Raw genomic sequence first — 21,720 nt, 5'->3', positions numbered from 1 at the left:
ACTTTGCACCTTTGATTTCAAGTCCGCAGCTGCACGCTTCAATGCTTTCAAAAAGCAACGTAATAAGTAGCTGAATGATATGAGCAGCCATTGTTATTTTTTTGTTTATTTTCAGAGTTTTTACTCTAGGCTATTTTATTTAAGGCTATCCCCTATCTGAGAAAAGGCATAGGCGTATGCGCATTGCAAGTTCATTTAAATCCTATGTTAGAAAGGTTCCAATATTGAACGTGCCACTCTGCTGGCCCACGACTCACAAATGGACTCCGCTGAACGTTTGATGGAGCGCCTGCTCTCTTCCATGAGACAACAGATCTCAGCCAGTCCCAAGACCAAGACCACCAACAGGGCAATCCAGACAGACTTGCTCGGCAGCACAACCAACCAATCAGACATGGCTTCCGTAACTCCCCCTCCTCCCTCTCCACTTCCTGCTGCTACCCCAAACCCTCCTCCTCCCCCACCCCCACCCCTGCCAGGCACCACTTATGGTGCACCACTTCTGGCACACTGTTGGTGCGCCACCCCTGGTGCACCCCCACCACCTCCTCCTTTACCTGGGATGCCACCTTCTCCTCCACCACCTCTACCAGGGATGGGGCAGGGAGGTCCACCTCCTCCCCCTCCCCTGCCTGGTATGGGCCCCCCACCTCCCCCTCCCCTGCCTGGTATGGGCCCCCCACCTCCCCCTCCCCTGCCTGGTATGGGTCCCCCTCCCCCACCACCCCCTCCCCCAGGTATTGGAGGAGGTATTATTGTGCCCCAGAACGGGCAGTTCTTGGGGGCATCCTACTATGCTCCTCTCCCCAAGGCCAGCCGCTGTCCCACACTGCGCATGAAGAAGCTCAACTGGCAGAAGCTGCCCTCCAGAGTGGTGTCTGAAAGCCAATCCATGTGGTCGTCAGTGCAGTCTGATTCCCTGGAACCTGACTACTCCAGCATTGAGGAGCTCTTCTGTCTGCCAGTGACTAACTCAAAGGCCAAAAGTACCAACACTACGGTCAAACGAGAGCCCAAAGAGATATCCTTCATTGATGCCAAGAAAAATCTAAATTTGAACATATTCTTGAAGCAGTTCAGATGCTCACATAAAGACTTTGTAGCTATGATCCAAAATGGGGACCGTTCCAAGTTTGATGTCGAGGTGCTGAAACAGATGCAGACATACTGCCGGAGAAACATGAGATTGAGAACCTCAAGTCATACCAAGGGGAGATAGAGAAGCTGGCCGGTGTGGATCGGTTCTACCTCGACCTCCTATCAGTTTCATGCTACACCATGAGGATCGAGTGCATGCTTCTCTGTGAGGAGACCGCTTCTGTGTTAAAGATGCTGCAACCCAAAGCTGAGCTGCTGGACGCAGCCTGTGAGAGTTTGATGGAGAGCACTCGCCTTCCAAGTTTCTGCAAGCTCATACTTGACATTGGAAACTTCCTCAACTATGGGAGTCACACAGGCAATGCAGATGGCTTCAAGATCAGCACCTTGCTGAAGCTCACAGAAACCAAAGCCAACAAGTCCCGTATCACATTGCTCCATCACATCCTGGAGGAGGCGGAGAAAACCCATGCTGACTTGCTGAACCTTCCGGATGATCTAGAGATCTGTGAAAAGGCTGCTGGAATAAATGTGGATTCTATTCAGGCGGAGTCGAGCTCACTGGTCAAACGGTTGAAGGGTTCTGAGAAAAAAGTGTCCTCTTCTTCTCAGGAGGATATCAAGCAGCAGTATCTCACTGCTATGAAGGGGAACCTGGAGGCCTGTGAGGAGCTGCAGGAGCTCTTTGCCTCCATCGAAAAGAAGAAGGAAGAGCTAGCAGAGGATCTGTGTGAGGACACGTCCCGCCTCTCACTAGAGGAGCTGTTCAACACCATCAAGACCTTCAGAGGACTCTTCCTTAAAGCAATCAAGGACAACCAGACCTGGAGAGAGCAGGCCATCAAGGCAGAGAAGAGGAAGAAACAGCAAGAGGAGGATGACGCCAAGAGACCGAGGGGGGAGAACGGAAAAATAATTTGTAAAGCCCCCCCAGTCCAGGAGGAGGGCTGCATCATAGACCACCTGTTGGCTGACATCAAGAAGGGCTATGCACTAAGGAAGACCACCAGGGCCCAGGCAGACAGGGGCAGCCTGCCCTCTAATGACAAGAAAATGGATAGCACCCAGCCTGAACATGCCAAGCTTGAGCGATCATCAGCCGTAGATACCCAAGATGGCATAGAAGTGGACAAGGTGGCATCAACCATTCAGCAAGGATCGCAGGACAGACTGCCACACACAGGGGAGTCCACATCAGGCCTTCCAACAGGACTCAAACTGGATTCATCAGAGACCATCGCCCCCCGAAATCCTGGATTGGATCCCCTGCTCAAGGAGGGATCTTCAGAGAGAGATGAGGGCATGGCTACTGAATCCGGGGTTGAGGTTAAGGATGTGAACCGTAACGAATTATCCTCTACTGGAGATGCTACTAGGGAAGGAAACACAGAAACAAAGGTGATGGATCAGAGAGGGGCTGATGGAACGGTGGTGGATGGGTGTCCAGTGTCAGCACCTACCTTGGCCACAGTTGACGGAGACACAAAGTCCAAAGAAAAGACGCAGCAAAGGAGTAGGGGTAGATTTCAACCCCTATGGCTTGCGGCTCTGTTCGAAGGCCTTGGCTTCCAATCGAGTCACACTCGAAAATGAGCCATAGGGGTAGAAAAAGGAATCGGGATTGGCCCTTAATGTATTCCTCTCTACCGGTGCCATATCTCACACATCCCACCAGGGGGACCAAACACTTTTGAGATTGCCAGTCTCAAACCCTTCCAACCTCAAAGCCAGTGCTAATGCTTTTAGTACTTCTTCCTGCCAATTACAATAAATAAACATCAACAAATCTTTGGAAAAAAATAAATAAAATAAAAATAAAAGAAAGGTTCCAATATTCTAAGTTCATGATTATTATAATTGGTTATCATTTCCACCTTAAGAGCTAAGCTGTGCGTAATATCACCTGCCACCTTAAGTGTGCAGTGCATTCAGGACCGCATTGATTCAGATCGGAGAAGAAGTTGAAAGTACCACAAGTTTCTCATGTTACAACTCCAGTCAGTTAGCCAGCGGTGTGACATCAACAGTAAGGCAACAGTAACACTACTGTTATTTTATGAAACTCCGTTGTCAGATGTTGTTGTAATTGTTATTTCATTTTTATGAATCTGTAATTATGAGTCAACGACGGGTTTTGCAAGAACCACACATACACCCATTGTAGTGTTTGCAATCATCCTACCCATGCCTGAACTGTACCCTGCCTGAACCCACTAAAGAAACCTGAACACAAAGTCAATCGCCTGTCATGTGTGTCCTGATCGACGCCCCGGGGGCGAATGGAGCATACTCTCATTGAACTATTCACCTTATACAGTCCTTTCCCATAACCTCACTAACAGCCTATTTATTTTCAAAGTTTTATTCTATTTTATTTTATCTGATAAAAGGCATATGAACGGAAATTAGGCTAGCCTATGTGTCACAACAGAAGCCTACATGTAACCTCTTGCACTTTTCAATAAAATGTTATAAATCTAGACATTGTGGTATTTCTTTATATACGTATCCCAGCCTGCCTATCAATTGTTTCTCAATAAACAGTTATGTTCTCCTCATTGTCATACTCCCGAGTCTGATTAAGTATGATTTGACAGGCAGCTAAACTAAATGCCTTCCCAACCAGCGAGACCTGGTTATAGAAATGACGTTGTTTTATTGATAAAAAAGGGTAAAACTGGAAAGAGAAAATAGAAAACTCACATTAATCCCAAACAATTTAACAGACTTCAGTTAACGTAATGTGGAGTCCGTTCATTGATCGATGCAGTCTGTTCAGTTCCCAGTGTGGCGCGCGTTCAGCGCTGGACATATGGCATAGCGCGCATGCGAATCATTAGCCTATATTATTATATTTATTATATAGCTCGCATCTAATCGTATCGGATGAGAAATAGACATTAAACGGCATATATAGGCTACACAACAGTAATCACCGCGACAAACAGCTATATTATATTTTAATATGATGACCGGAATATCTCACGTTTGTCCGGTAAATTGAAATCTTCCCGGACACGTTGACCGACACCAATTTTTTCTAACGGAAACCCTGACACACACACAATAACTTGTGTACGTTCGTACACAACAAACAAAACCACACTAACAAAAAACAAACAAACAACCTTCTAACAAAGCTAGATAGCTAACAAGCCAACACCTGTGTGGCTAGCCTAGTAAACACTGACACAGCTTAGCATGTAACTCAGTACACTAGTTAACAAACTAACACGTTTGGCTATGGAATGTGATTACATAGTTAACAAACTAACATGTTTGGCTATGGAATGTAACCTACTACATAGTTAACAAACTAACACATTTGGCTATGCCATGTAACTCACTGTCGGTGTGTCGGCAATAAACATACAAACTTGTACATACACACAGCTTAGTAAACAATGCAGGGGGGTATTCCACGTACGTTGATTAGTATATCAGCGATTAAAATAAAAGCCGCGTTCAGGCAACTCGTGAATGGGATTCAAGCCTCAGGTGATTCCTCGAACGAGGATCAGGCTTATGTCATCAGTGTTCACAGAAGACGAAAAATAAGATGTAAAATAGTGCAATACTGCCGCAATTAACAAGGCGAGGGAAATGGTTTGGCAAGAAATTGCTGACCGATTAAATGCGTAGGTCATACTAGCCCCAGTTATTGTTAAATGTTCATATTTTAATGAATGAATATTTACTACTGTGGTGATATCAGTAGCAGGCTACATATAGTCATATTGTCACGATGACATAGTGGTTTTGACCGCTGCCATAGTATTAAATCATCATTTTAAGACGATGGTTCAAATCCCTCTTCAGACACACTTTTTACTGCATTTCGTTGTCTGAATCTAATCTAAAATCTCATCTAAAAAAGTATGTAGGCTATAAAATGATGGTGTAGAGTAGACTCAGAGGATGTGTCAGAGTTGACTGAAGATGGTGCCGTTGCTGATGACAGCGAGGACACACAAGTAAAACAGCTCCAGATTAACCAGTTTCTGATCAGCCAGATGGAGAATCCACAGACCATGCCAAAGTACCAGAGGAACTAGCAGAAGCCTCAGATCTGTATGACAGTGTTGTGGCTGCCACCATAACCGGGACAAAGCAAGTGAATTACTCCAGATCATAGCTCAGCGCTTGGAGGCAGAGAAGACAACCTTGGTAGATGACCGGACAGCAGCACTCTGGCCACAGTACATGGAGATGATTGACCTAGTCCGTGCATTCATCAGATTGGAGAAAACTGGAAATTGGGATCAGCACCTTGATAATTAATAATTAATACAAGGCTGGACTATCCCCCGACCTTGTAATAGAACAAGCCCTCATGCGAAGTATGAAACACAACGTTTGGTTCTAGTGGATGTGGGTTCTTTCCAACCCTGCAACATCTGAAATCAACAATGCAATAAAAGAAGTGACAGGGGTAAACTATGAAACTAGTGAACAGCACAAGGACCGTTCTGCATCAACACAGGAAAGAGACAACGCAGTCACTAAATAAACAGACATAGGCAGACATCAAAATACTTGATGATACTTGATTGTTGGAGTCACAAAATCTGTTGCCGGGTATGAACACCTTCAACACCTAATCACTGGTGTGACAGCCCATAATACGGTGAATGTGGACCATTCAAAAGAGGTTGGTAGAAGGGTCTTAAATCTCACAACATAGCTATCTATCTCACGGCATTTGATAACAATGTCGAAGCGAGAGGCGTTTATAGCTTCGGTCTGCAAAGAGAATGTGGAGGACTTTCTACATTTCGAAAAACTCCACGTAAGTTCTAACTTTGGAAAGATTACACCACGATTATGAACAGCCTTCATTTAAAGGACATGGTAGGGAAAAAGGTGACAGAATATACCTTCAAGAGGAAAGCACATGCAGTCACCATGGATTACAAATCCACAGTCAAACTGAACAAATTATCTGAAGACTTCCAAGTATGAACTCTGTGGGTATCCACCTGCGCTCTGCTCAAAAACAGTGTTTCTCCCAGTGAACAAACCCCAAATTGCAAAAGCAATATGGAACGCAGTCCCTCATGATGGTGCCAGAAAGAGACATCCCGTACTTTACTTTACTTCTATTTATTTGTATAGCACTTATTAAGACAGCAGTCACAAAGTGCTTCACAGTACATTTGGTAGAATATTGCATAACACAGCAATAAACAGCCAGTGTAATTCATAAAAAACTAAACAAGCATTTCACACAAGCAATAAAACAAATGATAAAATGAACGAATGATAAAAATCAATGCAAATATCAGAAGTAAAAAGAGAAAACAACGTATAAAAATGCCATCCTATATAAGTGGGTTTTTAAACGTTTTTTAAAAAGTGGTACAGACCCAGCTAACCTGACAGTGAGGGGGAGGCGATTCCATAATGTTGGAGCTCCAACAGTAAAAGCACGGCCACCCTTTGTTTTGAGCCAGGTGTGTTTTAAGGAGGGATTTAAAAATCTCCAGGGTCTGAGCGGCCCGTACGTGGAGGGGGAGGCTGTTCCAAAGTTTAGGTGCAGCAGCCGCAAAGCCTCATGGTCATGGGTAAAGGTGAGCCCATGTGGCTGTGGCGTCGTGTTGAAGACAGGCTGAAAGCGATGCAAATGACTCCACCCTGCCCCCACTGTGATAGATGACACCAGTCCAGTATGGAGGGTTACCTACTGGTTGCCACCTCCAAAGTGAGTTTCTTTAATCTCTCTGCTATATTTACAAGAATAGTTCTCACTATAGTCTACGTCAGTCATGTCAAATTCAAATACACAGGGGGCCAAAATAAAAAATTGTTACAAGTGGAGGGCCGGGCTGGTTCAATGTTTATTAAAACTCGCAATTATTGCACATATTGAACCAATACCAATAACACAGCCTATATTGCACTTAACATTAATCATTAAATTAAATTAAGTAAAACATAAATAAAATCAGTTGCAATATTTTCTCAAGGCTCTTTCAGTAATAAATTGAAAACGTTTTTTTTCTCTTCTTTTTTTTAACAGGTAAACAGCAAAAAAAAGATAAATGCAAAAATGAAACAGCATGCATTAAAAAACAAATCAGTTTGCTGCTCTGATCCTCACCAATGACTGTCTTTTATAATAAAATTAGAAAAGTTAGTGCAAACGTGCAAAACAGTTGCATTAATTTCTTAGGCAACATTTCCCTGGGTCCATTCAACTGGAGAAAAAAATAATAATTCCCTTCAAAGAAATATCAAGTCCAAGTCCTTTCTGCTCACTTGTCTGAGGCTGAGCCCGATACTTGGTGTCTCATCTTGAGTACAAGTTCATTAATGTTTGGGGTCAGGCTCTGAGCTGAGGAAATCCTCAGGATTGAGTTCAGGTGTTCATCAGTAAGATGCACATGCCCAAGATGCTATGTGATATTTTGTTTAGTTTCATCAACGAAAACAGTAGTTCACACACGTATGTGCTGCCAAACATAGACAGCGTGCGAGCAACTTGGGTGCGCAGCTCAGGCATTGTGTCGGGGATGAAACGAGCAAACTCAGCAGCGCCACGGACGCCATTTTGCCTTCAGTGTGTCATTACAGCTCCATTTGGAGATTTGCTGATGCACTTTCCACGTCAACTGCAAATGGATTGCTGAGCAGTTGAAGCCTGCTTTTTTGGGCTTCAAAGTCGGAAAATCTCCGCCTGAATTCGGCTGTTTGTCAGCAAACTGTGTACTCGGGAACACTCGGGAATTGACAGCGATGTTCAGACCTCCACTGTGACTGTGCTGCTACTGCTCATGACTAGTACTGACGTGAAGAGAAGACGCGGGGTCGCGCTCGCTCGCGGGCACTCGGTACGCGCCAATGCACTCGCAGTGCATCTTGGGACTTGTAGTATTATGGTGCTGCGGGCACAGAATAATCCGGGCCGGTTTTAATAGTAATTAAATATCATCCCGCGGGCGAGAGAGAACTCATTCACGGGCCTGATCTGGTCCGCGGGCCTTGACTTTGACACATGTGGTCTACGTGAATAACTACGTCATTCTGGGTCAGGGTTTCTCTCAAACTCCTCAGTCTTTCAAACTGGTGCTTGATATTGTAAATGTGCTTGGAGAAGTTTGAGAGGTGTTCCTGTGTGAGCTCCACCAACTTCTCAATGGAGGTATTCATCAGAGCAACGCATCCGGGTACTTTCCCCTCCCGTAATGTCCACGCCCCTTTTTGGGTGATAGAAGAGTAGAAGTTTGACTGGCGGTCAATGGGAATTTCTGTTCTTTGCTACTTTAATCAGATAAAATAAGAAAACCGTAGTGCTTTTTAGATATTAGGAGCACAAATCCGATGGCCAGTTAGGCAAACTATTATATAGTGTCATTGCCGATCAATGATCGACGTCGTTATATAGAGAAAATGAATGAAATAAGGGTTGATTCATCAGAGCAGTCATACGTCATCTCCCTGTCTTCAGGCATTTGTAGTTCTTCAGTTGATTTGCCGTGTAAATCCCCAGATGAGTGTTACATTAGTTTTCTTAAGATAGGATAATAAATAAATCTGTTCAATGGGCATTTGCCAAAGTAGCCTACTGTTAATCAGTATTTATCCTGTATGGTGTATATGAAGATGTTATGACGTTTTATCATGAACATAATGAACAGCAAGCTAGATCCAAAACTAGGGCCGGTGGAGGAGGGCAATTGTCACATTGGACAGACTACCAAAACAGAAAAATAAAGTATCTTAACGACAGCAAAAGTGATGGATGTCAGAAATACATTACCTGGAGATTCAATAAGGTACTTTTATATGACAGGATATTGGTTAGGGTTATATGACACCTGTAGCGAGATAGATAGATAGAGCCAAAAGTAAAAAGTCGCTAGTAATTGTATGACGCGCCAAACAATCCGCTGAGATGAAAAGTACATTTTAGAGCATTTATTGAATAGAACAATCAAACTTGGCAACGTACAAAAATAATCCATAAGCGATCAAAACCAGAAAAATAACAAACTATGCGTATAGAATATGTGTATAATGCGGTCAACAAAAATACATCGTTCCCCTCTCTCTCCACTACCGCCATGCAAGGTGCGCAGGTGATTAAATTACCTTGCAATATCACCCCCCATAACCATATGACTTCTCAATACGGTGATCTAGGCAATAAACAAACAATCAAAGTAAACTCACAATAAACCCATTAGCCTGTTATACTAAATACCCCCTAAATCATATTCATACCTCCTACAACACCTCAGGCCTTTAGGTCGGGTGGTTCATCCACATGGATGGAGGCAGACTGAAAGGACACACATTCATTGCCTATTTCATAAATGTTCTCCATATAACGACGTCGATCATTGATCGGCAACGACACTATATAATTGTTTGCCTGACTGGCCATCGGATTTGGGCAGTCTGGGGATTTACACGGCAAATCAAATGACAGGGATTAAAGCAAAAAAAAAATCTCCTAACGGAAAAAGAAATTCAGGCCAAATCGGGGCCGGTGGCTTTCTGTGCGCAAAGCGCGCGTGCGATTTTCCGTTCTATGTTCTAATGCTTTGACTTTTCTTTCGAAAAATTTGAACACATTTCCGCGTTGTATAAAATCAATGACACATCGCTAGTCAACTGACACAGCTTGTTTTGTGAGCCTGCTAACAATGTAAAGTAGTGTTCTAGTTAACTAGGTAGCAGTCCAATCCATTTCGCTGCAGTATTTTGGCTTGACTAGCGAGTTTGTGTTGTGATTCTCAACAACGTTGAAACGTAGTTTCACCCTTTTCCATAGTTTTGAATAATAAATGTGTGGACTGACGATGTAGCGCAGCCTAACTTATTCTAATAATTATTTAACATAGTTTTATTGTGATAATTATTCCCCCCTCCTCCCAGACTTACAAGGTCACATTATTATTGGATTGGTTGTTTGCGTGCCGGGTGAAGTTAGCTAAACATTTAACCTGCTAGCTAGCAAGAGACACATAATGTCACTCTCCAAAGGTCTAAAGAGGAAAGTTGACGGTGAAAACAGGGCATTTAAAGAGGAATGGACAGCGAACTATGCGTTAATCCTACCTGGTTTCATCAATGCAAAGCCGTTGTGAGACTCACATTTTACGTGCTTACAATGAATGTTCCCTTCCACCTATACATGCGAGTCGTCCTTTCGTCAATGAATGCGATAAAGACGGACTAGAGGAATCGATTGATGCATAAAAACCTTGAGAACTGCCGGATTAAAGTGACGTCCATAATAATAATAAATAATAATACATTAGACTTATAGCGCTTTTCTAGACACTCAAAGACGTCCATATCACCAGATAGCCAACAAATAGTGACCGATGGGAGATGCCAGTTTTCTCATTAAGTGAGATTTAATAGCCTAATATTATTTTTTCTATTTTTAATGAATGGCTCATTGTAATTATTATCCCTAGTAATGTAGCGTGTTTGCTCTGTCGTTTCAGGAGCATATAGGCTAAGCGGATTCAGCTTTCTTTTTTTTTGCGCCGATTTTGTTGTCAATGTTTTTCATAAAATTAAACTGCATTTACTTTGTTACTGTTCACATGTGTGGTGCAGTCACATTCACATAGCCTATAAGTAAACATTAAGTTTGAATGATTTACTGAGCTGGCGTTACTTTTTTCAAACCACACACCGCATGTCGGCTATTTCAGCACCACGCATTGTCCACCTATTTATCACTATGAGGGGTTCAGCGTCAGTGCACCCCGCTCTGTTAATGTCGCATAGTTGTAGCCAATAAAGGCCTATATGTAGGCTATATAGGCTATTATATATCATTTATATACCTAATACCAACATCAAAATAGATTGTATGCCTCTACAAATCATATTACACCAGGTAAAATCCGTCACAACTTGGAATAAATCCGTCACAACTTGGAATAAATTGACGGAAATCCGTCGTAGCGACGTAATCCCTGAAATTAAGAACTCCAAATCCCTGATGACAGGGAGATGACGTATGACTGCTCTGATGTCTGAGGCTTGTTTCGGATCCGCTTTTCCATGTTTCACGTCAGGGTGATGCCTCAATAAGTGGTTTCCGTAGATGTGTGGTGTTTCCACAAAATGTAACCTCCACTGCGCACAGCTTGCATATGGCTTTGCTTTTGGCGACTGTAAAAAGTATTAATGTGTGTAGACTTCCTAACACTGTAGGGTATTGACTTTCTACACTGTATGAGGGTGTAGCAGGTTACTTTCTGCTGGGTTAGTATTCTGCGTTGTGTCTTTTTCACGAAGAAACACCGGTTGGATGAGCAGTGGATTTATTCCCTTTAACATAGACACATCAGAAACAGGTGTCACATCAGTTCTCTTCCACCATCCACATACTGTAAAAAATAAATACAATGATGGACACCAACATATTGTGACGTTAGAATTATATCTATCTCAATTTTTGTCAACATTTAGTTTTCTACATAATCTGATCCATTAGGTGTTTATTAATGCCTGTGTGGTGTTATCTTTAAAATGTTGACATTTTTCAGTTAGTAATTAATCAAATACAAAGGTTCCATCTCATAGAACATAATGGAATGTAAAAACTTTGGTGCTCAATATCTCTGAACTACCCTAAATGGAGATAGAACCTTCTCATTCTAAGCTCACGATATACTGTATCACGAGGCAACATCGCCATTACAACTGGCACAATGTACATTCTCAAGACCAGCGCGCGCCTCTCCCCTCACGTTCACACGATGGCTAGCTGCTAGCATACAACCTAGTAGCCCGTCTCACTCCTCAATCTTAATCGAAACAAAATATAAGAAGACAATTTCTTCTACACAGCTTAGCAAACACATAAAAATCCACATTATATTCTGTTACAGTGTGTGTCGCAAAAATATTCAACCCCAAAATCTCAAATAACGATGGAGAGAGCAGAAAAAGACCGTGTCACCAGCTCAGAGTAAAACGCGTTCTGAGCTGGACCATGCGTGTCACCGTAATAGCGCCCCCACGGGAAACAAAAAAAATTATGCAATGTAATTAACGGGGTAGGAACCAATAATCTCAATCTCATTTTGGGGAAATTCACAACACAAATAAAATAGCATAATAAACAATATTGACTTGGCTACAAGGGCATAGGCTACTGTATGCTAATGTATCTTGCTGTAACCTTCTGTACTCTTCCTGTAGTTCTGGGTCGGTGTACATTTTGGCTCTGAATTTTGTCAGCCTAGCCTTTGCTAAAGCTCTCATTTTTTTCCACCTGCTGACTGTCTGCAATGAAACAGGACATAAAGCAAAAAATATAAACAGTTAGTACATGTTTACTCATTATACATAATTAGACAATAATGAAGTAGCCTATATAAATGTCATCTGTCAACTGTATCATAACACCGCTGATTGATTGATTTTCAACTGCATGAAATACCATAATGTCTATGGTTCACAGAGTCGGTCAGGAAGTCCAACAGCCAATAGCACAGCGAGGTGTTCACTCCCAGCCCATCCAGTTTTTGTACAAGCTGCTGGGGGATGATTGTGTTAAAAGCTGAGCTAAAGGTCCCCCGACCTTGCAATAGAACAAGCCCTCATGCGAAGTATGAAATGTTTGAAACACAACGTTTGGTTCTAGTGGATGTGGGTTCTTTCCAACCCTGCAACATCTGAAATCAACAATGCAATGAAAGAAGTGACATGGGTAAACTATGAAACTAGTGAACAGCACAAGGACCGTTCTGCATCAACACAGGAAAGAGACAACGCAGACACTAAATAAACAGACATAGGCAGACATCAAAATACTTGATGATACTTGATTGTTGGAGTCACAAAATCTGTTGCCGGGTATGAACACCTTCAACACCTAATCACTGGTGTGACAGCCCATAATACGGTGAATGTGGACCATTCAAAAGAGGTTGGTAGAAGGGTCTTAAATCTCACAACATAGCTATCTATCGCACGGCATTTGATAACAATGTCGAAGCGAGAGGCGTTTATAGCTTCGGTCTGCAAAGAGAATGTGGAGGACTTTCTACATTTTGAAAAACTCCACGTAAGTTCTAACTTTGGAAAGATTACACCACGATTATGAACAGCCTTCATTTAAAGGACATGGTAGGGAAAAAGGTGACAGAATATACCTTCAAGAGGAAAGCACATGCAGTCACCATGGATTACAAATCCACAGTCAAACTGAACAAATTATCTGAAGCCTTCAAGTATGAACTCTGTGGGTATCCACCTGCGCTCTGCTCAAAAACAGTGTTTCTCCCAGTGAACAAACCCCAAATTGCAAAAGCAATATGGAACGCAGTCCCTCATGATGGTGCCAGAAAGAGACATCCCGTACTTTTCTTTACTTTTCTTTATTTGTATAGCACTTATTAAGACAGCAGTCACAAAGTGCTTCACAGTACATTTGGTAGAATAGATAGATAGATAGATAGATAGATAGATAGATAGATAGACTTTATTTGTCATTGCTACAGTACAGGTACCAAACAACGAAATTTAGGAGGGGAGGCTCCCCTGGTGTTTAGGAAAGGAAAAAGAAACACATTTTAGAAAAAGCATAGATGCATAAAATCACAAGAAGGTAAGGAGCTGGTTTACATCAATAGAGGCTATGTACACAATCCACTGTACTATACTGCACAGATAGTCAACTAGGGTTGTCATATTTCACAAGAAAGTATTTTTTCACATTATTTTAAAGTGTCACAGTTTGCAGGCTTGAAAATGTACATGTTTGTGCCTCAGCACTAGCTGCCATACAATCCGTCCGGACTGTCCTGGGCCCAGAACTTAGGCCTTTTCTGTGTTCAGGGCCTTGACGGCCCTGTGGTAGAAGCTGTCCTTCAGTCTGTTTGTCTTAGCGGCCGGGGTCCTGTACCTCCTGTTCGAGGGCAGCTTGACAAAGTGTTCGTGCCCAGGGTGGGTCGGGTCCTTGGAGATCTTGGAGGCCCTCCTGAGACAGCGTGTTTTGTACAGCTCCTCCAGAGAGGGGAGCTTTCAGCCTGTCTTCAACACGACGTCACAGCCACATGGGCTCACCTTTACCCATGACCATGAGGCTTTGCGGCTGCTGCACCTAAACTTTGGAACAGCCTCCCCCTCCACGTACGGGCCGCTCAGACCCTGGAGATTTTTAAATCCCTCCTTAAAACACACCTGGCTCAAAACAAAGGGTGTTTGTAGAATATTGTAGAATATTGTTTGTAGAATATGTTTGTAGAATATTGCATAACACAGCAAATAAACAGCCAGCGTAATTCATAAAAAAGTAAACAAGCATTTCACACAAGCAATAAAACAAATGATAAAATGAACGAATGATAAAATCAATGCAAATATCAGAAGTAAAAAGAGAAAACAACGTATAAAAATGCAATCCTATATAAGTGGGTTTTTAAACGTTTTTTAAAAAGTGGTACAGACCCAGCTAACCTGACAGTGAGGGGGAGGCGATTCCATAATGTTGGAGCTCCAACAGTAAAAGCACGGCCACCCTTTGTTTTGAGCCAGGTGTGTTTTAAGGAGGGATTTAAAAATCTCCAGGGTCTGAGCGGCCCGTACGTGGAGGGGGAGGCTGTTCCAAAGTTTAGGTGCAGCAGCCGCAAAGCCTCATGGTCATGGGTAAAGGTGAGCCCATGTGGCTGTGGCGTCGTGTTGAAGACAGGCTGAAAGCGATGCAAATGACTCCACCCTGCCCCCACTGTGATAGATGACTCCAGTCCAGTATGGAGGGTTACCTGCTGGTTGCCACCTCCAAAGTGAGTTTCTTTAATCTCTCTGCTATATTTACAAGAATAGTTCTCACTATAGTCTACGTGAATAACTACGTCATTCTGGGTCAGGGTTTCTCTCAAACTCCTCAGTCTTTCAAACTGGTGCTTGATATTGTAAATGTGCCTGGAGAAGTTTGAGAGGTGTTCCTGTGTGAGCTCCACCAACTTCTCAATGGAGGTATTCATCAGAGCAACGCATCCGGGTACTTTCCCCTCCCGTAATGTCCACGCCCCTTTTTGGGTGATAGAAGAGTAGAAGTTTGACTGGCGGTCAATGGGAATTTCTGGTCTTCGCTACTTTAATCCGATAAAATAAGAAAACCGTAGTGCTTTTTAGATATTAGGAGCACAAATCCGATGGCCAGTTAGGCAAACTATAATATAGTGTCATTGCCGATCAATGATCGACGTCGTTATATAGAGAAAATGAATGAAATAGGGGTTGATTCATCAGAGCAGTCATACGTCATCGCCCTGTCATCAGGCATTTGTAGTTCTTCAGTTGATTTGCCGTGTAAATCCCCAGATGAGTGTTACATTAGTTTTCTTAAGATAGGATAATAAATAAATCTGTTCAATGGGCATTTGCCAAAGTAGTGTGGTATTCTGTAGTAAGAAAGTAGTTAGGAAAGAATGAGACCGGGAGACACGCTTCTGTTCTTCACTTCGCACTTTTATTCAACTCTCCTTCTTCACATCCGGAAGTGCATCTATCACTTCCGTCACTGCATACATCACTAGCATACTAGCGCCCACTGGCGGTATAAACAGGACACAACATTTCCCCCTTTCTTAAAGGAATTACAGTACTCAAAGAATGCAATATTCTGTATACTGGTGTCAGTACAATTGAAATAAAATGAAAACTAAGGAAATGAAAATGAATGAATCAGCAGAATGAATAACAACAGTAAACAGTTTATGACAGTGAAACATGAAATGAACATTCACTTTTGTCATTGCATTGTAGGACCTTTTTGTACTAAGTTAGAACCGTGTTCTATCCTACCCTTTTAGTACGTTCTCTACGGCACAAAGTCTACCAGCCACCTAGGTGGGTTTCTGACTCTAAGGTTCCTTCTTGGACCTGGTTCATTAAACACATTCTCTTTCTCGGGCACCATGAACTCCTCTAGCTCAATCTCCTTTTCACCACTGGTGCCAGACAGAGCATCCTTGGGGAAGCGTGTAAGCTTGGATGCATTCCATTTTCGACCATCACTGAGCAGGTATGTATTCTGTCCTGCTTTACTAACTACTGTCAGCGGTTCTGTGAATCTTGATGATCCCTTTTTTACATGCTCCGGTCTGCGGACACGTACGGTGTCATTCACTTGGAACATGGGCACTTTCGCTCCCCTCATTCTGTCTGTGTACTCCTTACTCTCCTGTTGCTTGCGTCTCACTGTCTCCTGCACTTTCTCATGTGACTTAATTTGTTGTGAGACAGGGAGGACATTTAGTTTTGTACGCATCTTTCTGTTCCTCAGCAACTCAAAGGGAGTAGCTCCTGAAGTAGCATGCGGCGTAGCGCGATAGTTCAGTAAGAACTCTGTTACTGCATGTTTCCATGGCTTGTGCATTCTCTCAGCCGTCTGAATACACTCTTTGAGAACTCGATTAAATCTCTCAATAGCCCCGTTGGCTCTTGGATAATAAACACTGGAACGCAGGTGCTTTATCTCTCTCTCTCCCAGAAAGCTTGCAAAAGCATGGGAAGTAAACTGACATCCGTTGTCAGAGACCAGGAAGGAAGGGTTACCTTCACGACTAAACACTGTAGTCAAGAAGCTAATAACCGCCTCTGTAGTTACAGTAGAGACAAACGCCACCTCTGGCCACTTACTGTAATAGTCTGTGAGTGTAATAGCGTAACGGCAGTCCCATGTCGCACAGTCAAAGGGACCAACAATGTCAATGGCCACCTTCTCCCATGGTCCACCTGGCAGTTCCACTGGGGTAAGTGGTGCAGGCGCAGTTTTGGCTGTTTTGTCATTGTATTGACAGGGTACACATGAGCCTACTAATGTCTGGACACATCTGTCCATTTGCGGCCACCAATATAGCTCTCGTAGTCTCTGTTTAGTACGCACTATTCCCTGATGCGCTTCATGAGCTAAATTTACAACTTTAGACCGTAGTGTAGTAGGAACCACCACACGGTCGGGGCCTCTCATGACAAGTAGTTCATCCACAGCCAGTTCATCTCTCACTCTGAAATATGGAGCAAGTTCCTTTGTCACATTCTTACTGCATTTTGGCCAACCTTTCTGTATCTGCTGTCTCAGTTGAGTCAGTTCAGGACAGGCCTCACAGGCAGCAGTGAACTCGGTCACAGATATGGCATGTGAGGAACCTGTGAACACAGTAGCCACCATGTCTGGCTCCTCCTCCACCTCTCCTGTCGAAGGCAGAGGGAGTCTGGACAAGCAGTCAGCAGTCACATTACGTTTCCCTGGATGGTAAGTGACATCATAAGTAAAGCATAGTAGACGTGCAGACCATCTCGCTATTCTCAGACCTGCGCGACCCGTACCCCTGGAAGTGAGTAGGGTTGTCAACGCTTGGTGGTCTGTGCGTAGGACAAAACGATGTCCCCACAGGTAGGTTCTCCACCTTTCCACCGCCCAAACGCATGCCAGCGCCTCACGCTCGACGGTAGAGTACTTTCTCTCTGCAGGAGAAAGTGTCCTGGACGCAAAAGCTATGGTTCTCTCTGTATTGTCTGGGTGAATCTGGCTCATTACAGCCCCCAATCCATAGTTAGAAGCATCGGTAGTGACATAAGTAGGTAACTCAGGATCATATAATGCTAAGGTAGGACTCTCAGTAATCAGTCTCTTAACCTCAGTAAAACTGGACTCTGCATCCGCTGTCCATTCAAACTTAGTGTCAGTAGATTCCCTGAGTGTAGCACGTAGCGGTTCCACCACAGTAGAGAAGTCAGGTATGAATTTACTATACCACGATGCAAGTCCTAGGAAGGACCGCAGGGAGGATGTGTCGTGCGGGGCAGGCGCGTTCGCCACAGCACTGACCCCGTCTTGGTCAGGATGAAGACCATCTTTGGACACAGTGTGGCCCAGGAAGCGTAGAGCTTTCTGGTTGAACTTACACTTGTGCATGTTCAGTTTAAGTCCCACTTCATTTAGAGCATGTAGCACTCTCCGTAGGCTGACATCGTGATCCTGCTGTGTGATGCCGTAGCAAATCACATCATCCAGGTAGGCCTGTACGCCTGGCAGGCCTGTCAGTACAGTCGACATCATTTTCTGAAAAGCTGAAGGAGCAGAAGCGAGGCCAAATGGCACTCGGCAGAAACGAAAGAGACCCTCATGCGTGATAAACGCAGTTAAATCACGGCTATCTGGATGCAATGGCAACTGGTGATAAGCAGAGGCTAAGTCTATAGTAGAAAAGACTGTGGCTCCACGGAGCTCAGCGAACAGTTCATCCATGTGCGGTAAGGGATGACAGTCACTGATGATTGCCTTATTAGGTTCTCTGAGGTCAACACACAGGCGAGGCTTTCCTCCCCCCTTTCTCTGGGTCACAACTATAGGGGAAACCCATGGAGATGCGTCTATACGTTCTATAACGCCTTTTTCCTGTAGATCTGCGAGCTCATCGGTCACAGCCTGCCTCACTGAGAACGGAAGCCTCCTCAGTTTCTGCTGTACTGGCACAGCATCTGGTTTAACCTGTATTTTGTGCATAAAACCTTTTGCACACCCTAACTCCTGTACTAGAACCTCTGGTTCGGTCTGTGGAGTGGTACTCTGTACAGTAGGTGCTCGGAGCACAGTAGGAGAGCTAGCAGAGCTAACAGTAATAATTTTGTTACCCTCAATGCACATCTGCAATGCTACAAATAAATCTAGGCCCAGCAATGCATTTCCTGATTCAACCACTATCAATGAACCTGTAACTGAATGTCCATTATGAACAACTGTAGCATGCATGCAACCTTTAACAGGAATTTTCTCTCTGGAGTAAGTAAGCAGATTCACTGTAGGCTCAGCAAGGACACATGTATGGAAAAGTGTCTGGTAAGTACTCTCTGGAATAATAGAAACAGATGAGCCTGTATCCACTATCAGCTCAACAGCATGGGAATGATAATTTGCATCAACTCGTACAGTACACATAATTTTATCATTCACGACGGCCCCCTGCATGTAAAGCACAGTAACGTCATTCACCACTACCTCACGCACCTCTTTTTGAGCCGATCTACACACCTTGGAAAAATGTCCAACTTTTCCGCATGTATTGCAAGTCACCTTAACCGCCGGGCATGTAGGCTTGTTAGCTAAGTGTCCTGTGGATCCGCATCGGAAGCAGGCGCGCTGATTCCCAGTTGTAGCTGGCTGGCTGTAGACCGTGGCAGGTGCAGTCGTCGTCGGAGCTTTCTTCTTGCCCTTGTCGAACCTCCTCCTCGTCGGCTGTTTCTCGATGGCTCTCACCGAAGCTGTAGCTCCAGAGAGAACGTTGGAGTTCCGTAGTCCAGCCTCGATTTGTAAGGCCATTGAAGTAGCTTTGTCCAGAGACAAGTCCGATTCAAGCAAAAGTCTGTCTCGTATGCGTGTATTAGCAACACGCTCAATCAGTTGATCACGAATCATTTGTTCCTCCATGGCACCAAATTCACAAGCTGCAGCTAGCTCGCGTAATGAAGCAAGGAACTGATTAACCGTCTCGTCAGGACCCTGAGCTCTCTGTCGAAATTTGTGACGTTCAGCAATCACATTCACCTTAGGAACAAAGTACTTTTTCAATCCATCCACGGCAGAAGTGTAGGTAACACCCGTCTCCTTTAGAGTGTAGAACAGTCTTTGTCCTTCGGTCCCAAGTGCATGGAGAAGAATCGCGCGCTTTCTTTCCTCCGGCCATTTTTCTCCGGTAGCATCAATTACGAGCATGTAATTTTCAAACATTCTCAACCAAGTCGGAAAAGAAATAGCAGGTTCGCCTGGCACAGGCATGAACGGTGTAGGTAAGGGTACGGAAATAGCCATCCTCGTCGCCAAAAATGTGGTATTCTGTAGTAAGAAAGTATTTAGGAAAGAATCAGACCGGGAGACACGCAGCTGCTGTTCCTTCGCACGTTAATTCAACTCCATCTCTTCACATCCGGAAGTGCATACATCACTTCCGTCACTGCATACATCACTATCATACTAGCGCCCACTGGCGGTATAAACAGGACACAACAAGTAGCCTACTGTTAATCAGTATTTATCCTGTATGGTGTATATGAAGATGTTATGACGTTTTATCATGAAAATAATTAACAGCAAGCTAGATCCAAAACTAGGGGATATGACTTCTCAATACGGTGATCAAGGCAATAAACAAACAAGTAAACTCACAATAAACCCAGCCTGTTATACTAAATACCCCCTAAATCATATTCATGCCTCCGACAACACCTCAGGTCTTTGGGTGGTTCATCCACATGGATGGAGGCAGACTGAAATTCTGTAATCCTACTTTGATTGTTTGTTTATTGCCTTGATCACCGTATTGAGAAGTCATATGGTTATGGGGGGTGATATTGCAAGGTATTTTAAGCACCTGCGCACCTTGCATTGCGGTAGTGGAGAGAGAGGGGAGCGATGTATTTTTGTTGACCGCTGTTAGAGCAAATTATCAATAAAGGCAGCCTGTTTCGTTTCAAGATGTATTAGAAATGATATTTAATATTTTCCTCTATAGAAGGAGGAAGTTTACAGGTTCGTCAGACGCATCTGAAGATTCAAAGTTCCTCGTAAAGTCAAGATCATTCATTACATCTCAGTATTTATGCACTCAGGTACCCTCAGGTAAGAGGTCCGCCCTCGAGTGAGGTCTAGAGACCAATCATGAGCAATGGGTGTGGATTTGTACATCGAGGAAGATGATGGGGGATGAAGGTTAAGGGGGAATCGGCCCCCACTTTCTCCTAGAGACACAAAGGTGAAAAAGGAACACAATGGCTACAACTGGTTTAGTCTGGTCTTAGAGTACTGGGTCTGGGGAAACACAAAAGTCCAAAACTGCTCTAGATGGCTTAGTCCATCTAGGTAGAAAAGAGAGCAATCAGGTCTTTGTAATCATTTAAATATGTCTGTTGTCTAGCCAATGTCAAGCTTCAAGTAGAGAAACTGGTTTCATTTTGTGTTTACAACAGGAAATCAGTTTCGATAGCTTTCTCTAGATATTCAATTTTCTGTTGTGAAGTATGAATCTTAAATGTAGAAAAATGTCTTATTACATATAATAGTTTTCTCTCACACCGCATTATACGCATATGACACAGATGAACCACTGATGAACCAGATGAGACACTGACCTCATGTCTTTTAGCTTGCTTTTATAGTTGTTTTTATTTTCTTAATATTGCTGTGAATATGTGAATATGTTTTTCTGTTTTTGCACCTTCAGAAGAACCACATTTTCATTGTATAGGCAACTGTACAAGGACAATAAAGTGTATTCTTTCAACCCTTCCAACTTCCTGAATGAGCAGGGAGAGTTTGAGAAGCCTGAGGCCTTCCTGCCCTTCTCTGCAGGTATATAGCGCAAAACAAAGTACATCGCTATAGATAAATGTTGATGATGGATGGAAATAAATGGCTGATTGAGCTTTTTTCTTGTTATTGTTGTTAATGTTTCAGGGCCTCGTATGTGTCTTGGGGAAGGACTAGCTCGTATGGAGCTTTTCCTGATTATGGTGACGCTTCTGCGACGCTTCCAGTTTGTCTGGCCTGAGGACGCAGGGGAACCTGACTACACTCCTGTGTTTGGAGTTACTCTGTCCCCCAAGCCCTATAGACTAGGTGTAAGGCTGAGAGGGAACCAGTGA

General features: G+C 43.6%; 1 pseudogene across 1 annotated transcript; it reads left to right on the top strand.

The window, feature by feature from the left end:
* The first annotated feature begins 259 nt into the window (after window positions 1-259).
* LOC308171203 (inverted formin-2-like) lies at window positions 260-21,720 on the top strand (annotated as a pseudogene). Its single transcript has 3 exons — window positions 260-323; window positions 480-2,115; window positions 21,613-21,720. The product of its transcript is annotated as an inverted formin-2-like (transcript).

The sequence above is a fragment of the Nansenia antarctica genome (genome assembly GCF_963989245.1).
Source record: "Nansenia antarctica genome assembly, chromosome: 15".
NCBI classification, from domain to species: Eukaryota; Metazoa; Chordata; class Actinopteri; order Argentiniformes; family Microstomatidae; genus Nansenia; species Nansenia antarctica.
This window is presented reverse-complemented; position numbering and strand designations above follow the sequence as displayed.